The sequence below is a fragment of the Passer montanus genome, unplaced genomic scaffold (genome assembly GCF_014805655.1).
Source record: "Passer montanus isolate IOZ18808 unplaced genomic scaffold, ASM1480565v1 scaffold155, whole genome shotgun sequence".
Classification (NCBI taxonomy): Eukaryota; Metazoa; Chordata; class Aves; order Passeriformes; family Passeridae; genus Passer; species Passer montanus.
Window position 1 is genome coordinate 106,221 of NW_024362605.1, and position 12,369 is coordinate 118,589.

Below are 12,369 nucleotides of genomic sequence, written 5' to 3' on the forward strand. Positions count from 1 at the left end.
GGCTTTTATTCCTTGTGAGCCCCCCTCTCCTCCTTGTGAGCTAGCTCGGGTCTTTATTTTCTTTATGTTTAATCCATGTCAGTCTGCTTCTGGCCTCAGTCCTGTCAAAATCGCTCTAGTCTTTAATGCAGCATCTTTGCTATCAGACCCCATGAAGAAGAGGGTTCGGTAGTTCTTAAAGAAAGAAATACTCAGTGTGGATGCTCCCAAATAGTAAAAGCTGGCTTTTGGGGCTTATTGGGTTCCTGAGCCTCTTCTGTCAAGAAATTTCCTGTTGTTCCCTGCTCATGGGTGGATAGCAGAAAGCCTAAAGGGACAAATGATGTCATACCTATCCCAAAACTGGACACACTTCCTCCCACCTTTTTGTTCATGCTTGAGAAGAATAGTGAAGTCTTACACTGTTGACAATAACTTCTATTATTAAAGCACATTAGAAAGAACCTCACTTTTCTTTTAAGAAGATGATTTTTGGGTACTCTAATCCCGAATTTTAGTGTAAAATGTGTATTTTTTCACTTTTCATAGTGATTAGTGCTGCTGGTCAACTTTGCAATTCAGTTTTAATTGCTGAGGTTTGGCTGGAACTCTGGGCTTCCTGGAGAAGGTTATGCTGGTATGTGTTGGTGGCTGTTCTTACAGTTTATTCACCTTGTAACAGCTAATCCTAATTCCTGTGTCTAAAGCCAACAGCAAGACCAAGGGATTGCCTGCAGGAAACTGCCTTTGGTGTGGAGGGAGAACCCTTATGACTTCTTCAGGTTTACCCTGTCAAGCCTTTTCTATCTTGGATATGTCAATAAGTGGTCCCTCTGCATATATCTTGATTGCAGTGAGCTGTGCCGGTCCTTTTGGCCAAGCAATAAAGTCTGTTCTGTTGAATCAAGGCCACAAGGTTAAAATTGGCTCTGGAGGGAATCCGGGAGGTGCTAGATGATGGAAAAACATACTTTTCAAGGAGTAGTGCTGTTTCCTTCTTCCTAGTGTTGCATTAGCTTTGCAGAAGTCTGATAGGTCCCTGGATCTTCTAGGATATAGCTGTCCCAGGCCTGTGACTGGTTAAACAAGCTCAAACAGCTCTCATGCTGTTTCACACTATGCCTGTTTTTTTCTGGAGTGTGGTGGAGAGGTTTGCCTGAGGCTAGGTGTGTGAGATGTACTCTCTCTTGCCAGGTTGTTGAGTGAGCTCTGTGGTGACTGTCTTCCTTCCCTTATGAAAGCATGAAAAATTGTCAAAAACAGGCAAATGCACCACTTGCTTCCCCTTCTGGAACTGCCGCTTTCAGCTACTGCATTTGAGAGTACAGAGCTTGGACGCAGTTGGCAATGTGTGGCACTTTTTTTGTCCTAGAATGGCAAACCAGTCTGTAGTGTGAGCTGGGATTTCCTCACGTTACTGACAGAGGATTTTCTTCTGCAGATGTACTTGTGGCTAATGGCTGTTGTCCTCTCACCTGTGAGGGCTACTGAGGTACCTGCAGCAGCTCATGTGCACAAATAGGACATGAGGTTTGGACTGGCTACTTAACCAGCTGCTACATAAACTCCCGGAATCCCAAACTGGTTTGGGTTGGAAGGAACATGAAAATCCATCTCATTCCACCACCTCCCATGGGCAGGGCCACCTTCCACTACACTTGGTAGCTCCAAGCCTTGTACAGCTTGGCCTTACATGTGCTAATGGGGTCCTGTGTAATGGGCCAAACATTTCTGATGGGAAGATGCCTGAGAATTGTATTAAGCTTGGTCTGAGGGCTGCATGGAGGCTGAAGAGCAGCTTTGTGTTTTATTGGCTGGGACACTGCAATTTCTTATTAAAATTTTTGGGTTATTCATATAAGTCTTTTACTAAACACCCACTTCTTCCTGCACAAGGATTAAGTTTGTAATTTGAGGGTTTTGGTTGGCTCTCATTGTGAACCACTAGTTCCTAGTATTAATCAGGTTCTTGATTCTGTTGGCTACTCAAAGTAAGTGGCACTTGATCAGCTGGTTGTTGTTTCTGAAGCAGGAATCCTCTCTTTTCCCTGTCTGGGCTGTGTGTTCCCACACATCCTTCACATCAGTTCCATCAGCTCTTGTACAGGGAGACAGTTACATTCATTGCATGGAAATGTGACATCTTGCACAATATTTTCCTGATGAACTAGTGGACCTTGTTTTTCAGGGTCAAGCTGATACCAAAAAGAGAGTGCAAGGTAGGAGGTAGGAGAGCAAATTTGCTGTAGAGGGTTAGGGAGTAGGTGGGAGCATGCCCACAGTCTGACCACTACAGCTATGTCAGGTAAACTCCTGTGTGCTGTGGTGACAAGCAGCATGAATCAGTTTGTTTTCCCACTATGCTGTTGTCAATGGAGCCGACATACAGAAATCGAGGACTAAATATAGAAGTAGTTAATGTGGAGAAACACCTTGCCTCTTGTAGGGGACATACTTGCACCTGAAATCCAAACCCAGACACTGGACTCTTTGGTTGATTACTGTTGGGAAGAGTGCTCCAGGGCAGCAGTTGCTTTCCTGAGCAGAAGATAATTTTAAGCATACCCTAAGCTCAGTCCCTCCCTTGCTGATTTAGATGGTATATGAAAATTTTCCACTGTATATAAGATGATAAACAGCTAATCCTGCTGTTTCTGTACCTTCTGGTGCAGACATAGACTCTGCATGGCTGCTGTAATGCGAACTGGTGCTAAGATTGTATTAAACTGGTGGCCGTTTTTTCTCTACAAGCTTTCCTTTGCTCTGCTATCATGTTGGAGTCATGAGCCTTTTTTTGCTCTCCCTTGCCTGTTTGCCTGTGGGGCAATGGGAAACTGTTATGCCATGGAAGAAATGGTACTGTTGAACATCAGATGCAGTGAGGGTCATTTTTACTGAAGTGTTTGGGAGATCAGTGAGACTGGCTGCACTCTGCCACTTTCCTAAAAGGCAGCTTCTTTGGTCAGCTGTGTTCTTCACTCCTCTCCTTCCCAGTAATGTGCTGGGTATTATACTAGTGTGTGGCCCTAATTAAAGTATGGGGAGGGTATCAAGTAAGTAGAAATGGGCACATTTGATAGGACCTCTGAGAGAAGAGCTTTCAGGAGCAATGGCATCTTCCCCAGCACAACTGAGTCACCCAGGCTTCTGAGTAGTTGGTTTCATGGTGTTACACGAACCTGTCATACACCCTCAGTTAGCTGCTGACTGTGGCCTTGAAGGGCTTTCTGAGGATTGTGTTAGTTCATCTGACGTGGGGTGGTTCCCTTTGTGCTTCAGTGTCTCTGCCTCGATGATGTGTGTCTGCCCTTCCTTTCCTAAGGGGCTCTCAAAAAGGAGATTTGACAGAATGGAGCTATGGAGCTGGTTTAGTGTTACATTGGATCGATGTACAAATCTCCCGAGTTTTCTGTCCTTTATGTGCTCTATTTCACATCCTGGAGTGGTTTTGTAGTGTGCTACTGAGATTTGCACTAGGTGAAATGTAAGTGGGTATTGCCCTTTGGTAGAGAATAGAATTTGGGTCATTGGGGCCCAGCTGGAGGGAGTTTGAAGGGCTCCCAAAATCTCTGTTGCTGTTGGGTTGGTTTTGCTTGGTGGATCTGCTCCTGCTGCCTCTGCTGCTTGCTGCTACACACAGTTAAAAACAGACCAATGATTTTGTCATGTTCCCAAGAGACAGCAGTGTCTTCTGGTACTTGGCCGCCATCTAGGTCTCGATTTGCAGATGGCAGCAGCTGCCTCCTTTTAAAACCAGACTCTGAGTGGTAATTGCAAGAGCATTGTCAGCACTGACCTGACCCAGCCTTCCTGCTGCCTTATCTTGTGTTAACCAGCTTCTTCTCTCTCTTCCTGTCTGACTCTTTTCCATGGGGTGCTTCTGGGGTGCTGTGCTTGGAAGGTGTCTTACTTTGCTTCCCCTGGCTGCCCACATTCTGCATCCTCTGAAGAACATTCCTCAGTATTGTTCTTTAAGAAGATCAAGCATGACAGAGGAAATTACTGCTTCAAAAACTGAAAAGAATAATCCTGAACTGATTAAACTATAAATAAACAAGTTCTAGCTACTGAAGTGCGCTTGTGAATTTCTACTAATTTTGTCACCTTGGTCCCATTGGTGATCTGTCCCTTCAGTGGGCTGAATCAGTTCCTGGAATTGAGCCTGGGAAAAATGCAACCATGATCTGGGAGTTGGCTGGAGCTCTCTCTGAACTTCTGCCCTAAATGACTTGTCCAGGATTGCACAAGAACCTGGGAGCATTGATTCAGGCTGGAGCTCAACAACAAGGTTATCTTAGGTAGAGATCCTGCTGCCCTGCCACAAACACGCCGGCAAGTCCACAGCTCCTCCCTCTTTTTCCTTTGGAAGCTGGTGTTGACCTACCAATTTCTCGCTACACTGAGGTGAGGTGAAAATACAACTTATCATGGGTTTAGGAAAAAGGCCTGAATGCAAAATAAATTGACTTAGAAGAGATGGAGGACTTACAGAGGAGCTTGGATGAGTGACAGGGGAAATCCTGATCTGCATCTGGACTTCTGTCTGTGTATTTTTTTAGACCCATCCTGATGCTGCTACCTTCTGCCTACTGCTCAGCTTTGGAAGAGGGTCAGAGTAAGCAATGGGGTATATTTATCTGATCACCCCCTAACACAGTGGTCCCTGGAAGTTAGTAAATTTACTAACTTATGCCAGGGAGGTTTTTGGCTTGAATTGTCAGTGTGAGCCCTGTGAGCTAAGGACCAGCTGAACACATTGCCCTGTGCAATGTGTTCTGTCTGGTCCCTGGCACTTGGCAGAAGGCTTTCTTGAGGCATAGATGGGAGGGCAGCTCCTGGCCCCTGGAGGGCAGTGTGTGTGCTGGGCTCTTTTCAGTTCCTGTGGTGCAGTAGCTGGGCAAGGGGAATGCTCAGCAGTGGAACATTTCACCTTGTGTGCTTGTCTGTGGTGCGTTTCCAGCTGCCCTCTGGTGGTTTGCGACAGAAGGGCTGAAATTGGAATTTGGCCCATGTTCGTGGCGTCACATGCTCGTGAGAGCCTCCGCAGCCAATGAGACCTTCCAGAGCTGAGCAACCCTTGGAGCGGGAGCCCACAGGGTGGGGCCCGGTAGGCTCGACTCAAGCAGCCATCCGGGCCTCCTGGGTGACTTGCAGTGATGCCTGGGTCCTGGTGCTGCTAATGAAGCCTGATGAGGTGCTAAACGAATTGACTGTAAGGGTCATACAGGTTGAGTCCTGCATGGGAGTTGGCCTCATGTTCCAAGGTGAGAGGGTGGAGTTCTGAAGCAGGAAGATGAAGACTGAAGTCTCTCCACGAGGTGTCTTCATGGGCTCGGGTGAGAAATTGGCTTGAGCTCTGAAGCACAGATTTGCCATCACCTTTAATCTCTTGCCATTGATATTAGTGCTTGAATAAACTACATAAAATTAAACTAGATATATAATGAGTTCCTGACCTTTAGTCTTGGTGTATGTGTGAAAATACTTCTGTTAGTTTTGAATTTCCAGCTATTCCTTGGTTTGAATAAATCAGGACCCTGCTGAGGGTTGCGTAGGGCAGCCTGGGGTGACTGCCTGCACACAGGGGAGGTGTATGTGCATCTGCTCACCCTCCCTGTGACTCTGTGCTGCAACTCTTGGCCTGAAGTGGCTGTGTAAATGGCGTTTTCAGTGTGTGAGGGAGAAGCCTAAACTCCTTAATACATGGGATGTACTGGTCCTCTCTGTGCAGTCCTTGGAAATCCTATTCAGAGTTGGACACGTACTGTGTAGGGTTAGCATCACTTATTTTGGGGTGATGGTGTTCATGAAAGTCTACCTGTAATTGCATGGGGAGGAGAGAGGATTTCTTTCCACAGAGGGGAGAGGTTGGTTACTTAATCCAACACCCAGCTCTGGAAGGATGGCAGTGTTGGAAGCAGAATGCTGCATACGTCTTCCTTGAATTTAGTATAGCACCTAGGTCTAGGCTGCTGTCTCATGCATAGCTGTGACAACCTCCCTGTGCTCCCAACAACATAGTTACAGCTGGAGGGAGCTTACAGCAGGAGAAACACACCTCTTGGCCCTTCCTGGCCCTTTGGATCAGATTGGAGCAGAGGTTCCCTTGCCAGTAGTGAAGCCCATGGGTATCTTGCCCCCTCCTTCATTGTTCTGTGCTGGTTTGATGGTTTTCTTCCCATCAGGTGGGAACCGTCAAAAAGCCCTGTGCTCCTGATCTGCAGCTAGTCCTGGCTTGGATCATGTGTTTCCCAAATGTCCTCCATCCTATCTTTCACTGTTGGCTATCCAAGGTGAACTGGAGATGCTAGCACAATGCTGCACACTTCTCAGAACTTGTAGCAGGGTGGACTCCTTGATGGTTCCTGAGTTGTTGGCTGTCTGTCACCTGCCTGTGCCATTCTGGGCTGTGGACCTTCCTTATATCCCAGGGTCAGCCTGGGGTGAGAAGCAATTCCCTTTAAATGCAGCTGAGGCTAGTGGGGCAAAACTCAAATGATTGGAAGCTTGCAAGAGTTGAGACCTGATGTCTCCCAGGCAAGGTAAGTGACTGCTTTGGATCTCAAGGAGTATTTCAGCCCCCTCGGCCATGGCCTGGCAATGCAGCCAACTCCTTCCTTCCAGCCTGTGCGTGCTGCGGAGGTGCAGGACTGTGCTGAGTCCACAGAAGATGCTTGGATATATGTGAGAACTTACAGCATGAAAAAGGCTTGTCCTGGAAACCTGCTCTAGCTTCTTCCCTTCTCTTGTGGAGAGTCTGAACTGGGCATCACTTTCAGAAACTACTGAGGCATCATTCTAGCAGCCAAGAGGCTTGCTTCCTGTGAGCCTGGTGAGCTCTGAGATCTGGCCATGCCTGACCAGTTCTGTTGCAGAGAAGCCACTTTGTTTTTTGGAAAGCAGAGCAGGCAGACACAAGAGAGCAGGGGCATGGGCTGGGGCAGCTGTCATGGGGCTGTGTGGTTGTTCTCTGCTTTTATCCAACACGTGGCTTTAAAAGACATTGGCAGCCCACTCTGGAGTGCAGCATCCCTGGCTTCATTCCTGGTGGTGACAGTGCTGGGATATGTAGGTGGCTGGTAAGGTCACTGTTCATGGCAGGGGACACTCAGGAACTGAGGGGGTTGTTACAGCAGATCATGTAATCCTAAAGTTGTTTGGGTTTGAAGAATCCTTAAAGAGAATTTAGTTCCAATCCTCTGCCAGGGACAGGAATACCTTCTACTGGACCAGGTTTCTCCTGTCCAACCTGGCCCTGAGAACTTCCAGGAATAGGGCAGCCACAGCTTGTCCAGGTCCCTGGGGGCATATAGCCCTACTTCAGAGCTGGAGTCTCTTGAGCCAGCAAAGGGTTAGGTAACAAATATTGATTCAGCCATGACTGTCTGGGGTTGGATCCTGGTGGAAGATAAGGTCTGCTCAGTTTTCCAGGATTGCTGTGTGACAGGAACTGGAGCTCAGTGGCTCCTATAGAGCAAATCAGAGATTTGTGAGCACAACTGGTATGACATGGGACCCTTTACTCACTGTTGGGGTTTCCTGTGGGCAGGACACTCTTGTCCTGTGTTGCCTCTGTTCACCTCAGCTCACAGAAGTGTACACCAGTAACTTGCAGCTTTCCAGGGATCTGCCTCTGAAGCACAAGGAAAAAGTCTTTTCCATGAAGCTGTGTTTCCCAGCTCATCATCCGCACCAGGCGCAGAGCTCCAGCAGTAAATCAGGTAGGTATTGATATAGGCATGGTATTTGCAGGGCTGAGGTGTTTTTTTGGATTTCAGGACAAAGAAATGAGCCCACCAAGCCCTAGTGAGGCTGGCTGGCTGGCTGGCTGTATGTTTTGCCTTGGGCAGATAAATCTGGGCTTCTGCACAGATTCTGGTGGTGGTACCCTAGCTCCAGGGATGCTGTGAGGCTGCAGGCTTTTTTTTACTTCCTTTGAAATAATGAAAAGACAAAGGGAAAACTGAAGAAAAATAAGTCTCCTATAGCAAATGAGGGCAAACTAAAAGGTGCTGGCTGATAGCTAAAGCTAAAATAAACCTTCCTCTTTCCTTGTATGATTTATTGATCACTGATTTGGGATGTGTTTGGATAACATGGGAATTTTGTCACTTTTGTGCAGTGGGCGAACAGTTAGAGATGGAGTTGGCTGCAGGAAATAATCTGGAATTTCTCGCTGCTGCTCAGCACATGTATCGCTGGGGCCTGTGCAGACAACCTCATCATGGGGTCCCCTCCTCTGGTCATGGGCCTTTACTTGGGATCAAATTCAGCATTTGGGCTGGTAGTTTTCCATTTTCCTGCCACGTGCAGGATGGCTGCGCCACCCCTGAGCTCCTTTTCTCCAGGCTGAGACCCCCCAGCTCCCCCAGTTGCTCCTGGTGTCCTAGAGTCTTTCCCAGCTCCATTCCCTTCTCTGGACATGCTCCAGCCCGTCAATATCTTATCTGTCATGAGGAGCCCAGAACTGACCCCAGGATTTGAGGCGGGGCCTCACCCCTGCCCAGCACAGAGGAACAGTCACTGCCCTGGTCCTGCTTTGCCATTGGCCTCTTGCCCACCTGGGCACACTGGCTCATCTTTGGCACCCCCAGGTCCTTTTATGCCCAGCAGCTTTCCAGACTTTTCTGCATGCCTGGATCACTGCCTGGGTTTGGTGTGACCAGAGTTCAGGAGCTGGCACTTGGCCTTGTGCAGTTGGCCTCGGCCCATCAGTCCAGCCTGTCCTGATACCTCTGCAGGGCCTTCCTGCCCTTCAGCAGATCCCACTCCCACCCAGCTTGTGGTGTTGGCTGTGACAGCACTACCCTGGCTGCCTGGGGTGGATTTTTGGGCTGTCACCACATAAGCACAGCCCTCCTGCCCTGATGGAGGTTGTCCCCAGCCATGTTCTCCCAGAGCTGGGCTCTCATCGGCAGGATGCTTTGCAAGGTATTGGTCCACCTCAGTGTCTTGCCTGCACCACAGAGCATCAGGGGGCTGAACGGGGACACCGCCGTGCCCCAGGCAGAGGTGAGTTCCGGCTGTCTCAGGACAGCCCATGTCAGGTTGTTCTGAGCCCACTAGATGGCAAACATGTAAAGGCTTTGGTCGTTCCTGGCCAGCCCGGTCCTTGGCTCCAGTGCCAAGAGGAGTTGGATTTCTTTTTGCTGATGCCGTCTGCACCAGCAGCCACCGGCTGCGAGTCCAGTGCAGTCATTTACATTTCCAGGTCCTTTGTGTAACATCAATACTGGGGCGTGCACTAACTGCTGAGCTGTTTACAGCTGTGCCGGAGCTGCAGCATCGGCTGAGCAAGCCACATCCAGCTGTGCTCCCATTGCTGCTGGTGTTGGTTTTGGCTTTCTCCGGATGAACCCAGCCCTGGTTAACAGAGGACCAGGAGGAAGAGGACAGAGGCTTGGGGGTTTAGTGGGATAGTTTGTTCCACTGACTATACTGAGCAGTTTGGGTTTTCCTGAGTCTCCCTAGCTGCTAAGCAAGCATATCCTCAGTGACTGCCCTGACACTGTGTCCCTGCTCAGTGCTTTACGGGCACAGTTCCCCTTGGGTACCCCGAACCAAGACCTTATTGCAGCCCATAGCTTCCTCACAAGGGGCAGTGGAAGGGCAAGCGCTGATTTCTGCTCTCTGGTGACCTGGTGACCCAGTGACCGGTGACCAGGTCTTGAGGGAATGGCATGAAGCTCTGTCAGGGGAAGTTAAGGCTGGATGTTAGGAAAAGATTCTTCCCCCAGGGGGTGGTGGGGCACTGAACAGGCTTGCCTGAGAATGGTCATGGCCCCAAGGTTGCCAGGGCTCCAGGAGTGCTTTCAGGCACAGGGTGGGATTGCTGGGGATGTCTTGTGCAGATTCAGGGGCTGAACTTGATATCCTTGTGGATGCCTTCCTGCTTAGGATGTTCCATGGTCCAGGGTGGGTAGAATGCTTCCCAGACACTCTGTCTGTCTCTGTAGGTGTTCCTTCAGTGCTGTCCCTTCTTGTCTTTAGCCCTGGTGAACCTGGGGTGGTTGGCCTCTTTGGTCAAAGAAACTGCTATAAGTTGGATGGGACAAACCTATCCGAAGGAGTACACTGCCAGCAGACCAGTTCCTCTCCCCAGCTTTGGCTCCAGGGCCTTTTGCCTTTCTTGCGTGAATGGAAGGTGCCACTTGAGTTTCCAGGCTGGGACTTTTCCTTTGCGGTTCAGTGAAAGAGCGGGAGCATCTTCTGTCTGCCGAGAGTGATGAAGCTGGAGTCTGCCAAGGTTTTATGAGACATGGAAGAGCTGCTGCCAGTTACAGATACTGGCCAGGGAACGTGGGGAACTGGCTGTTGCTGCAGCAGAGCAGGAGACTTGAGATGCCTGAATAATTCAGGAACTTGCTGGATGCATGTACTAAGATTCCTCTGAAAATCTCTCAAGACTTTAATCTGTATGATGAGAAACTGAAATACCTTTGAAAACCTGGCTGTGGTGTCTGACTGGAGCTTAGCTGTCATGATTAGAGAGCAGTATTACTCTGAAGATTGGATTATGTTACTTGATGGGCCTTTAGAAGTGTGAGTTTTGACCTTGTGCCCTGATCAAGCCTGTCCTGTTCCTCAGTCCTGTATGAAGACAGAATAGGCCATGATTTACCTGGGGCAACCTGGTCTGACTGTGGTGTATGTTCAGACACATTTGCAACCTTGGTAGGAAAGAGGAAGGGTCTGGGCCATGTGATGTGTCCACAGTGCTAGTGAGACCTGTGAAGTGCATATATTACTTGTGCCACCCTTCAGTGATGAACTTGACAGTGGATGCATAAAAGCCTTCGCATAGTGCTATGGGCATTTGCTTTTTCACAGTAATCCAGACTAATTTAGACTGGAAGGGGCCTTAAAGCTCATCTTGTTCCATTCCTCTGCCATGGGCCAGGACACTTTCCACTACACCAGGTTGCTCCAATCCCTGTCCAACCTGGCCTTGAGCATTTTCAGGGACAGCCACAGCTTCTCTGGGCAATATGTGCCAGGGTTTCATCACCTTCATGGGGAAGAATTTCTTGCTAATGCCTTATCTAAGCCTACTGTCTTTCAGTTTAAAGCCATTTTACCCTGATCCTTCCTGAGGTCCCTGCCCACTGCATGGTGCAGGCTCTGCCTCTGCAGTTTGATTCCTCGCTCAACCTCCCCTCATTCAACTGTCTTCCCCTTACTCTGCTCCCCTGTAGTTTCATCTTGCCTTGGCTTCAGCCTGGCTCCAACATGGGTTAATCTGTCAAACTGTTTCTAACAAGCCCACCCAGACAATGGATGATCATGGATCTCTGCCTTCTGTCCCCTCCTGTGACCTACAGCAGTTTAGGTTAGAAAACAATAGTCCTGTTCTAACAGACCTGATTTCATTCTCAGGAAGATTGCAGCTTTGGTTGTAAAGATAACCAAGTTTGCATAGAGGGCTCCAGATCTGCATAAGGTGCAATTTACTGTTGTGATATTTAAAACTTCTCCCAACACGCTGTGAGCTGAAGGTGCTGCTTGCTCAGCCTGCTGCTCCTGTTCTGTGGGGGGCCAACCTGATGAAGAGAGCAGGAAATGGCAGACACCCCTGCTGTGTTACTGAGGGTTAGCTGAGGCTGTGGCCTCCCTTCCCGAAGCACAGAGACACAGGACACTGCCTCTAAGGCAGAGTTTTAGGGTTGAAAGGGGATGGAGCACTGACCATCTCTGTTGAGGGGAGTTCCAGGGTGATTGCAGCTGCTGAAAACATTTGGAGCAAACTACGATGCCATTATAGCCAAGGATGATGTCCAGCGCCCTTTCCCAGCTTTAAATCTGTGGAAGGGCTTGTTTGTGTACTTAGAGATTCATTGCTGATGCAGTGATGCCGAGGTGGTGGTTGTGTTAGAGGTGGAAGTAGGTCTGGCTCCCACCTTTGATTCTACCTTGCCTGGTAGAATCACAGCTCAGCCCCAGTGCCCTGGTTTTATTCCAGCTGCGCTCTCCATAGGTGTCATGAATGAAGCCAGATTTCCAGTCCATTTCTTGCCTGTCCCCTGCTTCTGAGGAGGGACATCTATTTGTGTACTGATAATGGAGCCTCTGAGCTACAGCCATGTTACTCCGTGTCTTTGTGTGCTGGTTTTGGCTGGGATGGAGTTAACTGTCCTCATAGTGGCTGATGTGGGGCTGTGTTTTGAATTTGTGCTGAACACAGGGTTGATAATATAGAGGTGTTTTTGTTATTGCTGAGTGGGGCTTACACAGGGCCAGGGCCTTCTCTGCTTTTCCTAAGGCCATGCTGGGGAAGAAGTTGGGGTGCAGGGGAGGCTGGGAGGAGGCACAGCCAGGACAGGTGACTCAAACTGACCAAAGGGGTATTTCAGACCATATGACATAATGCTCAGTATATAAAAACTGGAGGGA